The sequence below is a fragment of the Canis lupus genome, chromosome 1, assembly GCF_011100685.1.
Source record: "Canis lupus familiaris isolate Mischka breed German Shepherd chromosome 1, alternate assembly UU_Cfam_GSD_1.0, whole genome shotgun sequence".
Taxonomy (NCBI): domain Eukaryota; kingdom Metazoa; phylum Chordata; class Mammalia; order Carnivora; family Canidae; genus Canis; species Canis lupus.
In genome coordinates this window covers 103,518,382-103,536,866 of record NC_049222.1, presented here as the reverse complement: position 1 = coordinate 103,536,866, position 18,485 = coordinate 103,518,382, and the positions used below count along the sequence as shown (strand labels likewise).

General features: G+C 47.2%; 1 pseudogene; it reads left to right on the top strand.

The window, feature by feature from the left end:
- The first annotated feature begins 495 nt into the window (after nucleotides 1-495).
- Nucleotides 496-14,679, top strand: LOC119875915 (annotated as a pseudogene).
- Nucleotides 14,680-18,485: the final 3,806 nt, after the last annotated feature.

Genomic DNA, 18,485 nt, shown 5'->3' with positions numbered 1-18,485 from the left:
TTTTATTTATTTATTCATGAGAGACACAGGCAGAGGGAGAAGCAGGCTCCATGCAGGGAGCCGGACGTGGGACTCGATCTCGGGTCTCTAGGATCAGGCCTTGGACTGAAGGTGGCGCTAAACCGTTGAGCCACCAGGGCTGCCCGGTGATGAGATTGTTATTAGATATATTTTATTTTTGCTCATCCTCTCTTTTGCTTGTTCTTCTATTTCCATTTTCTGCCTTTTCTTGGCTTTAAGAAATATTTTTAGTATTCCAATTTATTGTCTCTAGTGGGATTTTAACTATACATCTTGGGTGCTCTTTGAGTGTCTGTCTAGACATTATCATAGCATACCTAACTTAACAGTCAGGTTAGAATTAGCATTTTACATCTTCCTGTGAAATGTGGGAAAACTATGAACATCTAAATGATGTGCCCTCACATCAACAACGTTGTACTTGTTATATGTATCGTAATTTAGACACATCCAGGTCAGTGTTAGGGGCAAGAGATGGAGGACAGGCAGGTAAGTCCTCCTCAGACCTCCTGCTTCCACTCAACAGGCGCTCTGGACAGCTGGGAGGCAGAGAGGGTCAGAGAGGGTCAGGGCTGCTGGTGACCAGTGTTGTAGGGGCCTTGGATGGACAGTTGGGAAAATGAGGGGAGAAGGGTACCTTTGCAACTCTCCATCTGATTCCTTTCCAGGGACCCTCCCCAAACCCTCCATTTGGGCTGACTCAGACCTCATGGTCAGTGAGGGGAGCCCTGTGACCATCTGGTGTCAGGTTTCTCTGCAGGCTGACATCTACTCTCTGTACAAAGAGAAGGACTCTGGATCCTTGTCCATGAAGATCTCACAGGATTTCAGCAACAATGCCAGTTACTACATTGAATCCGTGAGCCCACACTATGCAGTGAATACCAGTGTGCATATCAGAGCAGGAATGGTTGGTCACAGTGGAGTGATCTCCTGACCCTGAAGGTTAGAGGTAAGGGCAGGAGCTGGACTCTCCCCTGGGGCCCCTTCTCCAGGCAGAAAGGAATGTAGTGTGGTCTCAGGGGACCCCTCCTCATAGTTCATAGTACATGGGGTACCTGAGGTGATTGAGATGGCATTAGCTAGTTTCAGAAACTTCTAGGACATGAGAGATGGGATTATTTAAGCATTCCTATATCTCCTCAACCACAGACTCTATTTTTGATTCTCAGGAATAGCTAATACCCTCAGACCATCACAGAAGAAGTTAGAGTACAAGAGGAATGGTTATGGAGAAATTCTAAGTTATGTGATGGACTACAGGGTTGCATTTTCTCAATAAATGCAGAAGGATGGAGGTGCAGGGATCCCAGGGTGAATTCATATTACCCTGATCTCCACAACCTCTTTATCCACAAACTCTAGCCTCCCAAAGTCATGATTACACAGTGGAGAATCTCATTGGGTTGTCAGGTCTGCCTGGATCTTGATGGTTCTCGGGGTACAGCTCTTTCAACCTCGACAAGTCAGAGAAGACCCCGAGGTGCAGTCAGGGAATGTAAATAAACGTAAGAGAGAGAAGCCAACCATTCATCAAGGTAGGTCCTCATTATGAATAAGAGAAATTCTGGAAGAAGATCTGGAGCTTACCCTGAGGAAAGTGTGTTGAGAAGGTCCAGAGGAGTAAAAGTGGTTCGCATGTAGGAAATGTATGGAGAGAACATTTCTTGCCTGGAGAGGACTTTTGTGCAGTGAAGCTGATAATTTGAATATTGATTATCCCTGACAGGCTCTTGCCTTTAACTCCTATGACATGAGACTGCATTCATGTCCCAGGTGTGGACCCACACCTACACACACCTTCATGGGCTGGCCCACTTTTGGATATATACACATATCCTTTGTTTTTAGTAACCACATTCTTGGAAGTATACTTCTATTTTACTAGGAACACAGAATCTGTTTTTGAATAACTAAATGGATCGGATGAAAATAGGGTCTACCTGGAAACAGGTGATGGAATACCATCTCCTAAGCCCTTTCTAAACTCATATTGCTCTTCTCTACTCATCCAAAGGAACCTGTTTTTAAGAGTTTTTGAGAAATACTTTCAGTTTGAGTGACTCAGAGGTGTTTGAAGTGACAGCCTGGTTGTGAGCTGCTACACAGGCTCTAAGAATTAATTGTTTTTAAACAACTGTCATTCATGACATTAGCCCATTTCTTTGGTATAAACACTTCTATCATGTCCAACATCAAGTAGTCATGTGAGTGCACCATATGCAGAGGTGGGAGTCACCGTCTTCCACAATTGAGTTGGATCCAGCTGTGGGCACAACTCACTGCTGGCCATGTATGCCTCCTTCTATTCTATTTATTAATTTTTTTCTTACTTTTCTAAGGAGGCCAGCATGGAGCCCAACACAGAGCCTAAAATCACAACTATGACATTAAGGCCTTAGCTGAGATCAAGAATCAGATGCTATATGACTGAGCACCCAGGTGACCCTCCTTCTATTATAAATATTTATTTTATTTATTTGAGAGATAAAGAGACAGAGTACAGGGAGGGCAGGGGCAGAGGAACCCTCTAGTGCAGAGGCAGAGGAACCCTCATACTCACACATGCACAGACCTTCATGGGAAGATCCAGTGGATGGAAACTTTCCACACACACACACACACACACACACACACACACACACGGAGACAAGGCTCTGTTTTGACCTCTCGGCTTGGTCAGTGGGCAGACACATGCCAGTGCCCTCCCAACACATGATGTCAGGGTCTGATGACTTCCAGAGTCACCCAGAGACTTGATGCCCTTCCCGTCTATGAGGACCTGGCTGCCTGTTCTGGCAACACAGGGGCAGAAGTCAAATTTCACCACTCCAGGCCACACCCCAGGCACTGATGTTCACTCAGCTTTGACCTGTGTTTCTGTTGTGGTTCCTCTCAGTTCCAGAGAATTTCAATTCCCTTTCCTCCATTGGCTTTTGCAAACAATTTCAGAATCAGTATAAATAGTATTTCTCAGCTTTAGGGGCACATGGGGTCATTCAAGAGTGTGCATCACTGACCCTCCCTCACTGTGGGGTCTGACACTTATACTTCTTGTGTCCTGAACACAATAATTTCAATCAGGTTAGGAAACTAACATGATTGATCCCACTCATGGTCCAGGTCCCAGCCCCCCACAGAACCACCCTGAGGAGTGGGGTTCAGACAACACAGTACTACACCAGATCACTCTGCTAAAAGTCTTGGGGCAGTGGATGCTGGAGGAGGATCGACCTGAACATCAGCTTTGTTCCTCAAATCAGAGCACTCACCCACATATGATCTCCTACAATTTGGAGTCAGGATGCCTCTGTAGGATGTTCAGCTCCGCCATAGGAACAAGGGGGCACTGATGACCCAGGAAGGACTCACAGGAGTGTTCCCAAGAAGGGTGAGTAAATAACATCAAAGGAAAATAGAGAAGTCCATAGAGGCTCTGATAGAAAGAAAGCCCACACTGCAAGGCCAGGAGACGGGTTGTTTCCTTCCTTATTTGCCTGTATTTCTCCTCTGGGCTTATTGCCACAGTGACCTCGACCTGAGCTAAGCAGAGATGACAAGGTCTGTCTGTGCTGACATGAGCTCCACAGAATAGCAAGAACCTGAGTTCCCTTCAGCATCTGGGTCCTGGGAACCTCATCCATGGTGAGGACCCCAGGGATGTGCTGAGACTGAAGAGACCCCATGGGGGAGGCTCTGGAAAGGAAGGACATGTCCTGGTGTCTGACCTGGACATGACATCTCAGTAGCCTTAGGGTCCATTTGCTGCATTGCCTTGGACACGAAAGCCAGGCTAGTATCCTGGGAACAAGATGTTCCTTTAGGGCTACTGACATGACAACCCTGTGACAGGCAGCACTGGCCTCCCAGTGGTCACACCCTGTGTGTCTATCTATCCTGTGGGCACTGAGGTCCCTTAATTTGCACAGCCACAGCAACAAAGAAGATGCCAAGACCCCCACCCTCATGGCCTTGCTCTGTCTAGGTGAGATCTGAGGAGAGGAAGGGACACCCTAGTCTGGGAGGGACCAACCCCACAGCCAGGCCCTGGTCTGTCAGATATTGCAGGCTCAGGAGGCTCACAGAGAGGAGGGGCTCTGCTCAAGATTCAGGGCAAACCTCTCACAGGGACTCTCTTCCAGGACTGAGTGTGGGCTCCAGGACCTGAGTATAGACAGGTGATTCTGTCCCCAGGGGTCCCCATCTCACCTCCTCACTGGGATCAGGACCACCCACCAGGCAGGAGGCATGGAGATCAGCAGCTGTTTTTTGTCCCATCCATGGTTTCAGGAACTAGACAGGTTACTGGGGTCTTGCTCCCAGGGGACCCACAGATGAGAGGATAGGATGAGGGGACCGTGGGGGCTCACAGGTCAGAGACACAGAGGGTGAGGGACATGAGACCCAGAAATCAGAATGGGAGAAGGGAAGTTTGGGGAGAATCAGCCCTTGGAATCTGGGCTGGTCTTCTCCCAGGTTTAGCACGAAAGCCCTACCTGCTGACCCAGCAGGGCCCTATTGTGACCTCTGGACAGAACCTGACTCTCCAGTGTCTCTCCGATGTCAGCTATGACAGATTCACTCTGTCCAAGAGAGGGGCACAGAACCTTCTCCAGTGTCATGGCTGACAGCCACAGGCTGGGCTTTCTAGGGCAGATATCCCCCCGGGCCCTGTGACACCCTCCATGGAGGCTGGTACACATGCTATGGTGGACACACCTCTCCTCCCAGTGGTCAGCCCTCAGTGAACCTCAGGTCATCCTGGTCACAGGTTAGGGGCCATGGGTGCAGGCAGAACCCCAGATTCTGCACAGGTCCCTGATAGGGGACCTTAGAAGGTGATGGCCAACCAAGACTAGGGAGAGAGACAGGGGATGGGGATGGGAGAGACTCAGAGGACACAGACAGACTCAGGTCAGATCAAGGGCTGGATCACCCCACACCAACCCTTCCTCTTTCTAGGACAGCTCCTCACATACCCTCCCTCTGGATGCAGCCAGGACCCTCAGTGGCCCCAGGAGAGAATGTGACCCTGCTGTGTCAGTCATGGATTTCTGTGCACACTATCCTTTTGTCCAAGGAGGGAGCAGCCGATACCCCCCATCCGTGTCTTACATTAAAGTAATGCGCTGGGCAGTACCAGGCTGAATTCTCCCCAAGTCCTGTGACTTCAGCCCAGAGAGGGACCTACAGGTGTTATGGCTCATCCAACACCTCCCCCTACCTCTTGTCACACTCCAGTGACCCCCTGGAGCTCCTAGTCTCAGGTGAGGAGCCCTGACCCTGTCCTGTCTGAGCTCCACCAGCTCAGGTCCCACATCTCAGGAAAGCCTGAGACAGTAAAAAATGTAGTGGCATTGGGGGGCTCCACAGAGAAGGGTCCAGCCCAAGAGAGGATGGAACGAGCCACAGCCTCCACCTGGGGTCCCCCATCCTGCAGTCTCAACAGAGGTAAGGAGTAGGGGGCTACTTGAGGGGTGGGTAGGTGAGGACAACCATGAATAGGTAGAGACCTCCCACTCCTCTCCTGCTGCCTCTATATCAGAGCCTAACCTGTGGGTGTAGCCCCATAGGACACTCTCCTGGAGAGAAGCCTCCCCACCTGTGTACACTGCTCTGCTGCCCCCTGTGCCCCCTGGGGCCCCCATGCTCCTTGGTGCCTACCTGAGCCTGAGGAGGGGCCGTGCCTGGCTCACGGGAGTCTCCAGGGTTGCTGTACCCTGAGTCCCTGTGAACTTGGTGTGCACTCTGCATTGTGTGTGGAAGCTTGTCCAGCATCCCTGTGCCTGCTTCTCACACCTTCTAGAGTGACACCTGCACACACATCTGATGACAGATGTAACTCATGTGACAGGGACACCAGGTTCAGAAACATTCATCCTCCTCCTGTGTTAGTTGGTTAACATACAGATAGTGCTATATTTGCTTCTGGTATAAAATTCAGTGATTCATCACTTCTGTGAACTTCAAAGCCTTTAACTTTATTCATAAAAGTGATGTCAATTCTTAGCCTGTCTGAAGAACTGCTTCACCTACTTTAAAAGCATATTCAAAAGTGTCTGGGACTTCCAATACTATGTTGAATAGCAGTGGTGAGAGTGGACATCCCTGTCTTGTTCCCGATCTTAGGGGAAAAGCTCCCAGTGCTTCCCCATTGAGAATGATATTTGCTGTGGGCTTTTCGTAGATGGCTTTTAAGATGTCGAGGAAAGTTCCCTCTATCCCTACACTCTGAAGAGTTTTGATCAGGAATGGATGCTGTATTTTGTCAAATGCTTTCTCTGCATCCAATGAGAGGATCATATGGTTCTTGGTTTTTCTCTTGCTGATATGATGAATCACATTGATTGTTTTACGAGTGTTGAACCAGCCTTGTGCCCCGGGGATAAATCCTACTTGGTCGTGGTGAATACTTTTCTTAATGTGCTGTTGAATCCTATTGGCTAGTATCTTGTTGAGAATTTTTGCATCCATGTTCATCAGGGATATTGGTCTATGATTCTCCTTTTTGGTGGGGTCTTTGTCTGGTTTTGGAATTAAGGTGATGCTGGCCTCATAGAACGAATTTGGAAGTACTCCATCTCTTTCTATCTTTCCAAACAGCTTTAGGAGAATAGGTATGATTTCTTCTTTAAACGTTTGATAGAATTCCCCTGGAAAACCATCTGGCCCTGGACTTTTGTGTCTTGGGAGGTTTTTGATGACTGCTTCAATTTCCTCCCTGGTTATTGGCCTGTTCAGGTTTTCTATTTCTTCCTGTTCCAGTTTTGGTAGTTTGTGGCTTTCCAGGAATGCGTCCATTTCTTCTAGATTGCCTAATTTATTGGCGTATAGCTGTTCATAATATGTTTTTAAAATCGTTTGTATTTCCTTGGTGTTGGTAGTGATCTCTCCTTTCTCATTCATGATTTTATTAATTTGAGTCTCCTCTCTCTTCTTTTTAATAAGGTTGGCTAATGGTTTATCTATCTTATTAATTCTTTCAAAGAACCAACTCCTGGTTCTGTTGATCTGTTCCACAGTTCTTCTGGTCTCGATTTCGTTGAGTTCTGCTCGAATTTTAATTAACTCTCTTCTTCTGCTGGGTGTGGGGTCAATCTGCTGTTTTTTCTCTAGCTCCTTTATGTGTAAGGTTAGCTTTTGTATTTGAGTTCTTTCCAGTTTTTGAATGGATGCTTGTATTGCGATGTATTTCCCCCTTAGGACTGCTTTTGCTGTGTCTGAATAAGAGTCAATATGCCTAAGAGAGCTCTCAGCTGGGCATAGTTTATGTGCTGTGAACTCACTATACACTCTCCCTTTCAACTGTTTCTCATATGCTACTACATATTATCATAACCATGAACACACATAAATTTCTGTTTATTTCCCAGATGCACACCTATTTTTAACATCAAAGGACACAGGAAAATATCCTCATGCTTCACCTCAGGGAAACAGCTTGATTTACACCCAAAAACTATTTTATTTTTAAGCAAGCTCATCAAAAATCTCCTTTTTTTAAATAAAGATTTTATTTATTTATTCTTTTTTTTAAATTTTTATTTATTTATGATAGTCACAGAGAGAGAAAGAGAGAGAGGCAGAGACATAGGCAGAGGGAGAAGCAGGCTCCATGCACCGGAAGCCCGATGTGGGATTCGATCCCGGGTCTCCAGGATCGCGCCCTGGGCCAAAGGCAGGCGCCAAACCGCTGCGCCACCCAGGGATCCCATATTTATTTATTCTTGAGAGAGAGACAGAGACAGAGACAGAGACACAGACAGAGGGAGAAGCAGACTCCATGCTGGGAGCCTGACATGGGACTCATCCCGGGTCTCCAGGATCACAACCTGGGCTGAAGGCAGCGCTAAACCGCCTTTTTTTTTTTTTTAATTTTATTTATTTGTGATAGTCACACACAGAGAGAGAGAGAGAGAGGCAGAGACATAGACAGAGGGAGAAGCAGGCTCCACGCAGGGAGCCTGACGTGGGACTCGATCCTGGGTCTTCAGGATCGCGCCCTGGGCCAAAGGCAGGCACCAAACCGCTGCACCACCCAGGGATCCCTAAACCGCCTTTTTTATATTCCCCATATAAGTGAAACCATTTATCTATCCATTTCAATCCATTTTCATGTTTCATTAGGTTTTATTAAAAATGTGTTCTTTTCTGGGAAGATGTATGTCTCTTGACAACCTTTTTTTTTTCTCTCTCTCTTTGATTTATAACCATGTGAGGCTCTTCACAAAGACTTCCTATTTCAAACATTTGGATGCAAGGGACGCCTGGGTGGCTCAGTGGTTGAGTATCTGCCTTTAGCCCAGAGTGTGATACTGGAGTCCCAGGATTCAGTCCCACATCAGGCTCCTGCATGTAATATAAAAAATAGTGAAAGGGATTGTAGGGTAAAGAAGAAAAAAGAGTGGGAAAAATCAGAGATGGTGACAAAACATGAGAGACTCCTAACCCTGGGAAAAGAACAATGGGTAGTGGAAGGGGAGGTGGACGGGGGATGGGGTGACTGGGTGACGGGCACTGACGGGGGCACTTGATGTATGAGCACTGGGTGTTAAACTAGATGTTGGCAAATCGAACTCCAATAAAAAAATACAAAAAAAAAAAAAAACCCAAAAAACAAAAAAGAAAAAAAAACCTGAAACATTTGGATGCTAACCCAACAGCATAATATGCACTGTTCATTCGTATTTTCAGAATTGTAGAAGCTAAAATTACTTAGACTATTTGTATGAATGCTTAAAGTTAGGTTTGGTTCATATTTTGTTTTTTCATTTACTTTTTTTGTTTTTGCTATTTTGATTTTTTCAATTTATATTTTTTACTTCTTTTTTTTTGTTTTTTTTTTTCTAAATTTATTTTTTTATTGGTGTTCAATTTGCCAACATATAGAACAACACCCAGTGCTCATCCTGTCAAGTGCCCACCTCAGTGCCCATCACCCAGTCACCCCCACCCCCCGCCCACCTCCCCTTCCACCACCCCTAGTTCGTTTCCCAGAGTTAGGAGTCTTTCATGTTCTGTCTCCCTTTCTGATATTTCCCACTCATTTTTTCTCCTTTCCCCTTTATTTCCTTTCACTATTTTTTATATTCCCCAAATGAATGAGACCATATAATGTTTGTCCTTCTCTGATTGACTTATTTCACTCAGCATAATACCCTCCAGTTCCATCCATGTCGAAGCAAATGGTGGGTATTTGTCGTTTCTAATGGCTGAGTAATATTCCATTGTATACATAAACCACATCTTCTTTATCCATTCATCTTTCGATGGACACCGAGGCTCCTTCCACAGTTTGGCTATTGTGGACATTGCTGCTATAAATATTAGGGTGCAGGTGTCACTGCATCTGTATCTTTGGGGTAAATCCCCAGCAGTGCATTTGCTGGGTTGAAGGGCAGATCTACCTTTAACTCTTTGAGGAACCTCCACATAGATTTCCAGAGTGGCTGCACCAGTTCACATTCCCACCAACAGTGCAAGAGGGTTCCCCTTTCTCCACAGCCTCCCCAACATTTGCTGTTTCCTGTCTTTTTTATTATTATTATTTTTATTGGAGTTCGATTTGCCAACATATACTTTAACACCCAGTGCTCATCCTGTTGTTTCCTGTCTTGTTAATTTTCCCCATTCTCACCGGTGTGAGGTGGTATCGCATTGTGGTTTTGATTTGTATTTCCCTGATGGCAAGTGATGCAGAGCATTTTCTCATGCGCATGTTGGCCATGTCTATGTCTTCCTCTGTGGGATTTCTGTTCATGTCTTTTGCCCATTTCATGATTGGATTGTTTGTTTCTTTGCTGTTGAGTTTAATAAGTTCTTTATAGATCTTGGAAACTAGCCCATTGTCTGATATGTCATTTGCAAATATCTTCTCCCATTCTGTAGGTTGTCTTTTAGTTTTGTTGACTGTATCCTTTGCTCTGCAAAAGCTTCTTATCTTGATGAAGTCCCAATAGTTCATTTTTGCTTTTGTTTCTTTTGCCTTCGTGGATGTATCTTGCAAGAAGTTACTGTGGCCGAGTTCAAAAGGGTTGTTGCCTGTGTTCTCCTCTAGGGTTTTGATGGAATCTTGTCTCACATTTAGATCTTTCATCCATTTTGAGTTTATCTTTGTGTATGGTGAAAGAGAGTGGTCTAGTTTCATTTTTCTGCATGTGGATGTCCAATTTTCCCAGCACCATTTATTGAAGAGACTGTCTTTCTTCCAATGGATAGTCTTTCCTCCTTTATCGAATATTAGTTGACCATAAAGTTCAGGGTCCACTTCTGGGTTCTCTATTCTGTTCCATTGATCTATGTGTCTGTTTTTGTGCCAGTACCACAGTGTCTTGATGACCACAGCTTTGTAGTACAACCTGAAATCTGGCATTGTGATGCCCCCAGATATGGTTTTCTTTTTTAAAACTCCCCTGGCTATTCGGGGTCTTTTCTGATTCCACACAAATCTTAAGATGATTTGTTCCAACTGTCTGAAGAAAGTCCATGATATTTTGATAGGTATTGCATTAAATATGTAAATTGTCCTGGGTAGCATTGACATTTTCACAACATTAATTCTTCCAGTCCATGAGCATGGAATATTTCTCCATCTCTTTGTGTCTTCCTCAATTTCTTTCAGAAGTGTTCTGTAGTTTTTAGGGTATAGATCCTTTACCTCTTTGGTTAGGTTTATTCCTAGGTATCTTATGCTTTTGGGTGCAATTGTGAATGGGATTGACTCCTTAATTTCTCTTTTTTCAGTCTCATTGTTAGTGTATAGAAATGCCACCGATTTCTGGGCATTGATTTTGTATCCTGCCACATTGCTGAATTGCTGTATGAGTTCTAGCAATTTTGGGGTGGAGTCTTTTGGGTTTTCTAGGTACAGTATCATGTCATCTGTGAAGAGGGAGAGTTTGGTTTCTTTGCCAATTTGAATGCCTTTTATTTCTTTATGTTGTCTGATTGCTGAGGCTAGGACTTCCAGTACTATGTTGAATAGCAGTGGTGAGAGTGGACATCCCTGTCATGTTTCTGATCTTAGGGGAAAGGCTCTCCGTATTTTCCCATTAAGAATGATATTTTCTGCTCAGCACTGTATTCCAATTTCATGTTCTACTCTTCAGTTGCATCTTCTCATGGACGGAGGGATGAATTTCCTTCTGTTCCATCATGTTTTTATTCTTTACCTCCAGAGTTTGTGAATAATTCATGTTAAGATTTTTATTTTCTTCCATAACTTATCTTCTGTTGTGGCTTCAAACATTTAATTTCTTCTCCACCTTTTCAGATATTTCACATGCTAACATAAGATGACTTTCCCATATTCCTGCTGTTCCATGCTCTGGGCTATGATTGATGATTCTGCACAGTCTTCCACAGCACTCCTTATCATTTTGTGGTCAGTCTCTGATGTCCATTCCTTTTGAACCCTCACCTCCCACATACCTGGGTTCCAGAGACAGTTGCTCCCAGGGCTGTGTTGAAGCTCAGGATGGGAGAGGTGGATGGTCCCAGTCACACTGTCCCATGACAACTACTCTCTCAACTTAGCATAGGAGCAGGGATGGCCTCCATAGGAGTCCCACACTCACACATGCAGAGACCCCCATGGGAACATCCACTGGATTGAAACTTTCCACATACACACAGAGGGGACAAGGCTCAGTTCTGCCTTCTGGGCTGGGTCAGTGGGCAGAGACATGCCAGTGCCCATACCACACATGTTGGTGGGGTCTCACAGCTTCCAGAGTCACCCAGAGTCTGGATGCCCTTCCTGCCCATGAGGACCTGGCCACTTCTCCTGGCCAAGCAGAGCAGAAATCAAATTTGACTATCCCAGGCTTGAACCCAGGCACTGATGTTCACTTAGGTTGACCTCTGTTTCTGTTGTGGTCCCTCTCAATTCTATAAAGGTTCCTTTCACTTTCCTGCATTGGCTTTTGCCAACAATTTCAGAAATAGTATAAATAGCATTTTTCACCTTTAGGGGCACATGGGGTCTCTCAAGGGGGTGCATCACTGGATCAGACCCAGGGACCTCTCTTGTCCCAACCACAACCCTCTTAATCAGGTCAGGAGACTAACAATGCTTAATTACACTCATGTTCTACCCCCCCCCCCCGAGGAGTGGGATACAGAAAGCACACTACAGACCAGATCACTCTGCTCAAGGTCTCCAGGTAGTGGACGCTGGTATAGTATTTACCTGAGCATCAGCTTTCTTCCCCAAATCAGAGCAGTCACCCACATATTGCCCCCTACAACTTTCAGGAAGAACCCCAGGATGGCAAGGATGGCTTTACCCCAGGAACCTAAGTCACCAATGAGCTGGGAAGAACTCACTGGTGTGTTCTCAGGAAAGGGGTGTGCACAGCATCAGAAGAAAATAGAGAAGTCCAAGGAGGCTGTGACAGAAAGAAAGCCCATGCTCCTGAGCCAGGAGAGGGGCTGTGTTTCCCTTCCTCTTTGCCTGTATTTATCCTCAAGTCTTATTGCTATGGTGACCTCTATCTGAGGTGAACAGAGATGTCACACATCTATCTGAACTGACATGAGCTCCACAGCACAGCTGGAACCCACGTCCCCTTCAGCATATCTGGATCCCCTGGGGATCCCGTCTATGGTGAGGACCCCAGGGTTGTGCTGAGGATGAAGAAGACCCCATAGGGGAGGTTCTGGGTCATGAGACCCATGAGGGGAACTCATAGGACCCATGAGGGGACATGCTGTGGTCTCCTCGCCTGGACAGGACATCTAAAACTCCTTGGGGACCACCTCCTGCACCAACATGGACACCAGAGCAAGAGCTCTGGGGGAGATTGTTACCCTTCCTGTTGTCACATCCTGCTGACAGAACAACCACATGAAAGGAGGAACAGCTTCCAAGAGGCCACACCCTGTGAGTAGGCCTGTCCTGTGGGTTTTAAAATCCTACCATTGGCACAGTTGATCCAGAGACAGGAAACACCATGACTGCACCCTCACAGCCCAGTTCTGTCTAGGTGGGATTTGATGAGAGAAGGGGATGCCCTAGTCTGGGAAGGACCCACCCCACAGCCAGGCCCTGGTCTGTCAGAGATCCCAGGCCTAGGAGGCTCACAGGCAGAAGGGGTTCCACTCAGGATACAGGGTAAACCTCTCACAGAGACCTTCTTCCAGGACTGAGTGTGGGCTCCAGGACCTGAGTATAGATAGGTGAGTCTGTCCCCATGGTCCCACTCCCACCTCCTTACTGGGGACAGGGACCACCCACCGGCAGGGGCTGAAGATCAACAGCTCTGGGCTGACAGAGGCGGGGCACCTGGGGGTTTGGGGCTGAGCTGGGAACTGAAGGTGGGGAGGGTCTTGTGACCCAGCCTGTTTCCTTCCAGGGACCCTCCCCACACCCACCATCTGGACTAAGCCAGGCTCTGTGATCCCCTTGAAGACACCTGCAACCATCTGTTGTAAGGGGAGCCTGAAGGCCCAGGAGTGCCACCTCCATAAAGAGGGACACTCAGGAACCTGGGACAGACAGAAGGCACTGGAGTCCAAGGACAAGGACAAGTTCTCCATCACACACATTACAGGTGTATATGCAGGACGGTATCACTGTTACTATGAAAGCACCACTGACTGGTCAGAGCCCAGTGACCCCCTGGAGCTGGTGGTGACAGGTGCGAGCCCACACAGGGCCCAGCCCCAGGCTCTGCCCTCAGGAAGAGGGTCTGGTTCCCGGGTGTCTCCCTCACAGCCCAGTTCTGGGGATCATGTGGAGCAATCTGAATCCCATTTAACACAGCCCCTCCCCCTCATCTAGGATTGCATGGCAAACCCAGCCTCTCAGCCCTGCCCAGCCCTGTCGTGCCCTCAGGAGGGGACATGACTCTCCAGTGTGGTAATGGACAGGATTCCACAGGTTCATCCTGATAAAGGAAGTAGAAGGCCAGCCCTCCTGGACCCTAGACTCCCAGGGAGCCCCCATTGGGGGGGGTCCAGGCCCTATTACCTGTGGTTCAGGTAGCCCCCAGCCTCACCTGGAAGTTCAGATGCTATGGTTATTACAGCCACACACCCCACGTGTGGTCAGTCTCCAGTGGCCCCCTGGAGCTGCTTGTCTCAGGTGAGAAAGTCTGATTTTTTACCATCCATAGTTTGAAGCAAAAGACAGGTAAAGGGATCTCTGCTCCTAGGGGATCATCAGATGAGAGGGTTGGGAGAGGGGACCACCAGGACTCACAGGTCCCCAGGGTCAGAGAGAGTGAGAGAGAGTGAGACCTGGGGTCAGGACAGGCAAATGGAAGTTTGGGAAGAATCAGCCCCTACAACCCATGGCTGATCTTCTCCCCAGTGTGTCATGGAAGCCCTTGCTCCTGACCCAGGAGGGCCCTTTTGTGACCTCTGGACAGAGATTGACCCTCCAGTGTCTTTCTGATGTCCAGTATGACAGATTTGCTCTATCCAAGGAAGGGCACGTGACCTTCTTCAGCATCATGGCCGGCAGCTTCAGGCTGGGATATCTGGGGCAGATGTCCCTCTGGGCCCAGTGAGATCCTTCCATGGGGGCCGGTACACATGCTAAGGTGGACACAACCTCTCCTCCCAGTGATGGGCCCCAATAACCCCTTGGACATCCTAATCACAGGCGAAGGGTCACGGGTGCAGGCAGGACCCCAGACTTTCACAGGGCCCTGACAGGGGAGCCCCAGGTGATGGTGTCAACCAGGGATGTGGGGTCCCCAGGGAAGGAGAGACAGAGAGAGAGAGAGAGACAGGGGATGGGGATGGGAAAGACTCAGAGGACACAGACAGACTCAGATCAGAACAAGGGCCCTTCCTCTCTCTAGGACAGCTCCCCTACACACCCTCCCTCTGGGTGCAGCCAGGACCTATGGTGGCCCCAGGAGAGAATGTGACCCTTTTGTCACTGAGCTCTGTGGACACTTTCCTACTGTCCAAGGAGGGGGGCAGCTGATCCCCCTCTGCATCTTAGATCAAAGTACCGAGCTGGGCTGTATGGCTGAATTCTCCTTGAGTCCTGTGACCTCATCCCATGGGGGGACCTACAGGTGCTATGGCTCACTCAACACCTCCCTGTACCTGTTGTCATAGCCCAGTGTCCCTGTGAAGTTCCTGGTCCCCTGTCCCTGTCCCTTCCTTGTGCCAACTTTGTCCTCAGGGCCCTGTGCCCACAAGAACGCCAGGCTGGGATGGTAGAGGAATTCTGAGGGAGCTTCACCAGAGGGGTCCACCCCTCATACTGCCCTCCCACCCATGCCCCTTTCCTTGCCTCCATCACCAGGTTTCTCCAGGTGGAGGAGGAGGAGGGCCTTGGGGATCCAAGGAAGAGAAAGAAGAGGAAGAGAAAGGTGAGGTCATAGGGAAGATCTATTTTTAACTCTTTGAGGAAACTCCACAGTTTTCCAGTGGCTGTACCAGGTCACATGAGGAAGAGGAGTGTAAGCAAAGATAGGGTCTAAGGAAGGTCCAGCATCCTCTGGAGACCCCAGACCTCTACCCACAATGTCCAGCCCAACAGCTGGTGAGTCACAGGGGTATCTGTCCAGGGGCTCTTCTTCAAGTCTCTCAGAGATGATACGGGGATAACGGCTCCAGAGGCACTGGGTTGGTGGAGGAGGCTGGGCTGTCATGGCAGAGGGACGGGTGGAGACCCAGCTGGGAGTGGGGGAGCTGGTACAGTGGTGAGACCTGCAGGCCCTCCTCTCACCCTCTCCTGATCCCAGGAGACACTGAGGGTAAGTGAGGGTCTCTGTCAGGAGGTGGTGGGTGGGTCATGGGGAGCAGAGGCTGGGTTACACTCTTACTTCATGCACCCCTACATGACCTTGCTTGGATATGCCACTCTCCTGTGTGGGCCTCAGTTTTCCCAAGTATAAAGGTGAGAGTCCTGGCCCAGATTAGATTTCTCCTCAGTTCTGATCATGGCTCTGACCTCCTGGGAGAGGAGAACTCATGGGGAAGCCACTCAAGTCAGATTCTATGGGGGTGCCTGTCCCTTTGCAGCAGTGACTGACATTGTAGGAGGAATGAAGGGAGGATAATGGATGGGAGCATTCAGGAGAAAAATGATCTGGAAGGACCCTCCCTCAGGATGAAGATGCTGGGACAGGTCCCACCCCCAGATGAGGAGCCCAGAGCCCCAAGTGGTGACTCCACAGGGGACAGAGGTCAGGGAACCCTCATCTGTGGTTCCAAACCTAGCCCTGCCACTTCTAAACTCGACAAGATGAGACATGTGATTGACCTCTCTGTGCCTCAGTTTCTCATCTGTGGAGTGGGTGGGAGGAGCAGCAATCTCCTGCTTCCTGATCATAGTCAGAGTCAGAGGTGACTGCACATAGCCCAGTAGGTGCCTGGAACACAGTACACACTCAGTTAAATGGCATCACTACCTCATTCACAGTGTGATGCGGAGCATATTCCCATGTGCCTGTTGGCCATGTCTATGTCTTCCTCTGTGAGATTTCTGTTCATGTCTCTTGCCCATTTCATGACTGGATAGTTTGTTTCTTTGTTGTTGAGTTTATTTATTTTTATTTTTATTTATTTTATTTTTTTAATAAATTTATTTTTTATAGGTGTTCAATTTGCCAATATATAGAATAACACCTTGGAATTCAATTTGCCAACATACAGCATATCACCCAGTTTTCATCCAGACAAGTGCCCACCTCAGTGCCCGTCACCCAGTCACCCCAACCTCCCACCCACCTCCCTTTCCACCACCACTTGTTCATTTCCCAGAGTTAGGTGTCTCTCATGTTCTCTCACCCTCTCTGATATTTCCCAGTCATTTTCTCTCCTTTCCCCTTTATTCCCTTTCACTATTTCTTATATTCCCCAAATGAATGAGACCATATATTGTTTGTCCTTTTCCGATTGACTTATTTCACTCAGCATAATACCCTCCAGTTCCATCCACGTTGAAGAAAATGGTGGGTATTTGTCATTTCTATTTTTATTATATTTTATTATTTTTATATGAATTTATTTTTTATTGGTGTTCATTTTGCCAACATATAAAATAACACCGAGTGCTCATCCCATCAAGCGCCCACCTCAGTGCCCATCACCCAGTCACCCCCACCCCCCGCCCACCTCCCTTTCTACCACCCCTAGTTCGTTTCCCAGAGTTAGGAGTCTCTCATTTTCTGTCTCCCTTTCTGATATTTCCCACTCATTTCTTTCTCCTTTCCCCTTTATTCCCTTTCACTATTTTTTATATTCCCCAAATGAATGAGACCATATAATTCGAAGCAAATGGTGAGTATTTGTCGTTTCTAATCTCTGGGTAATATTCCATTGTATACATAGACCACATCTTCCTTATCCATTCATCTTTCGACAGACACTGAGGCTCCTTCCACAGTTTGGCTATCGTGGACATTGCTGCTATAAACATCGGGGTGCAGGTGTCCCGGCCTTTCGTTGCATCTGTATCTTTGGGGTAAATCCCCAGCAGTACAATTGCTGGGTCATAGGGAAGATCTATTTTTAACTCTTTGAGGAAACTCCACAGTTTTCCAGTGGCTGTACCAGGTCACATTCCCACCAACAGTGCAAGAGGGTTCCCCTTTCTCTGCATTCTCTTCAACATTTGCTGTTTCTAGTCTTGTTAATTTTCCCCATTCTCACTGGTGTGAGGTGGTATCTCAGTGTGGTTTTGATTTGCATTTCCCTGATGGCAAGTGATGCAGAACATTTTCCATGTGCTTGTTGGACATGTTTATGTCATCTTCTGTGACACTTCTGTTCATGTCTTTTGCCCATTTCATGATTGGATTGTTTGTTTCTTCACTGTTGAGTTTCTTAAGTTCTTTCTAGATCTTGGATACTAGCCCTTTATCTGATTTGCAAATATCTTCTCCTGTTCCATAGGTTGTCTTTTAGTTTTGTTGACTGTTTCTTTTGCTGTACAGAAGCTTTTTATCTTGATTAAGTCCAATAGTTCATTTTTGGTTTTGCTTTCCTTGCCTTCATAGATGTATCTTGCAAGAAGTTGCTGTGTCCAAGTTCAAAAAGGGTGTTGCCTGTGTTCTCCTCCAGGATTTTGATGGATTCTTGTCTCACATTTTGGTCTTTCATCCATTCTGAGTTTATCTTTGTGTATGGTGGAAGAGAATGGTCTAGTTTCACTCTTCTGCACGTGGCTGTCCAATTTTCCTAGCACCGTTTATTGAAGAGACTGTCCTTTTTCCAGTGGGTAGTCTTTCCTGCTTTCTCGAATATTAGTTGACCATTGAGTTGAGGGCCCATTTCTGTATTCTCTTTTCTGTTCCATTGATCTATGTGTCTGTTTTTGTGCCAGTACCACACTGTCTTGATGACCGCAGCTTTGTAGTACAACCTGAAATCCGGCATTGTGATGCCTCCTACTCTGGTTTCTTTTTTAATATTCCCCTGGCTATTCGGGGTTTTTTCTGATTCCACACAAATCTTAAGATGATTTGTTCCAACTCTCTGGAGAAAGTCCATGGTAT